The sequence below is a fragment of the Apium graveolens genome, chromosome 8 (genome assembly GCF_009905375.1).
Source record: "Apium graveolens cultivar Ventura chromosome 8, ASM990537v1, whole genome shotgun sequence".
Taxonomy (NCBI): domain Eukaryota; kingdom Viridiplantae; phylum Streptophyta; class Magnoliopsida; order Apiales; family Apiaceae; genus Apium; species Apium graveolens.
The window spans coordinates 167,299,336-167,301,386 of NC_133654.1; the positions used below are offsets into that span (position 1 = coordinate 167,299,336).

Consider the following 2,051-nt stretch of genomic DNA (forward strand, 5'->3'; position numbering starts at 1 on the left):
TCAATAAGGCTTTTTTTAAAGCATCAGACCTTAGGACATGATCAAGTTCTGAAATAACTGTAGAATCGACCAAATCCATCTTGAAGCACTCATCATCTTCTGTGGGGAATTTCATCGCATGGAACACATTGAATGTCACATCCTGATCTTGCACCCTCATTGTAAGTTTACCTTTTTACACATCTATCAAGGTATGGCCTGTAGCCAAGAAAGGTCTCCCAAAATTATGGGAATCTTCTTATCTTCCTCGAAATCCAGAATGACAAAATCTGTAGGAAGGATGAGCTTGTCCACCTTTACTAGCACGTCCTCCATGATGCCTCGTGGGTATGTAATAGAACGATCAACCAATTGTAGAAATATGTAGGTGGGCTTTGGATCAGGAAAATTCAGCTTTTTGAAGATAGACAACGACATCAGATTGATGCTTGCTCCCAAATCGCAAAGGCACTTATCGAATGACAACTTGCCAATGGTGCAAGGAATGGTGAAGCTACCTGGATCCTTAAGCTTTGGAGTTAACTTTTATTGCAGCACAACACTGCACTCTTCCGTTAGAGCAACGATATCAAGATCATCCAGTTTCACCTTCCTTGAAAGAATACCTTTCATGAATTTTGCATAACTAGGCATTTGCTCCAGAGCCTCAACGAAAGGTATGTTGATGTGAAGTTTCTTGAACACCTCCAGAAACTTACCAAACTGCTTATCCAACTTTTGTTTTTGCAATCTCTTAGGAAAAGGTGGTGGATGATAGAGCCGTTTCTCCCCTGTATTACCCTCAGGCAGAGTGTGTTCAACAGTAGTCTTCCTTGATTCCCCATCTTTCTCCTTTTGCTTTTCTTCTTCATCTGCAATTTCAGCTTCTCCATCTTTCACTTTTTCAGCATCAACAACTTTTCCAGACCTTAAGGTGACAGCTTTGACTTGCTCCTTAGCTTCCTTCCTGCTTGGCACTTCAGTATCACTGGGAAGTATGCCAGGTTGACGATTGAGCAAGGCATTGGCTATTTGACCGATTTGATTTTACAAGGTCTTGATAGAAATAGCCTGACTTTTGCACAACAGCTTTAACTCCTCAAACTCAGCACTAGAAGGTGGAGCAGCACCTCCTTGTTGAGGATATGATTGCCTTTGAGCATATTGCTGAGGTTGCTGGAATCCAGGTGGATTAAACTGTTTACTTGCAGCTTGCTGATATGACTGCTGAACAGCATTCTGATTATTGCTCCAGCTGAAATTGGGATGATTTCTGTTATTAGGATGATAAGTAGCTGGCACAGGCTGCTGCGGTCACTGATAATTGTTCACATACTGAACAGATTCATTAACAAGAGAACACTGATATGTAGCATGAGAGCCTACACAAAGCTCACAGACAATAGCTATTTGATTGACTCCATAATTGGCTAAAGAATCGACCTTCATAGACAGCGCTTGGAGCTGCGCTGCAATAGCTGTAGCTACATCAACTTCCAGAATACCTGCTACCTTCCCAGGTATCATCCTTTGAGTTGGGTTTTGATACTCATTTACATCCATAGTGTCAATAAGATTATAGGCTTAAGTATAGCTTTTGGCCCATAAAGCGCCTTCAGAAGCTGCATCGAGCATGAGCCTAGATTGGGCCCCCAAACCATTGTAAAAACCAGTGATCACCATCCAGTCAGGCATACCATGATGTGGACACTTTCTCAATATCTCCTTGTAGCGCTCCCAAGCTTCACACATAGATTCTCCTTGTTGCTGCGCAAACTGAGTAAGAGCACTCCTCACAACTGCAGTCTTGGCCATTGGATTGAACTTCGCCAGAAACTTTTACGCGGGATCTTCCCAAGTAGTGATGGACCCAGCTGGTAAAGAATGTAACCAATCCTTAGCTTTCTGCCTCAGAGAGAATGGGAAAAACCTCATCTTGATAGCCTCATCAGTAACACCATTATATTTGAAAGTACTACAGATCTCGACAAAATTCCTGATATGCATGTTGGGATCTTCAGTCGCAGCAACTCTGAAAGAAACAGATTTCTGCACCATCTGAATAGTGCCCG

General features: G+C 42.4%; 1 non-coding gene across 1 annotated transcript; it reads left to right on the forward strand.

Annotated features, from left to right (window-relative positions):
* Positions 1-1,672: 1,672 nt before the first annotated feature.
* Positions 1,673-1,779, forward strand: LOC141681248 (small nucleolar RNA R71). Its single transcript, XR_012558689.1, has one exon. It is a non-coding gene; the product is annotated as a small nucleolar RNA R71 (small nucleolar RNA).
* Positions 1,780-2,051: the final 272 nt, after the last annotated feature.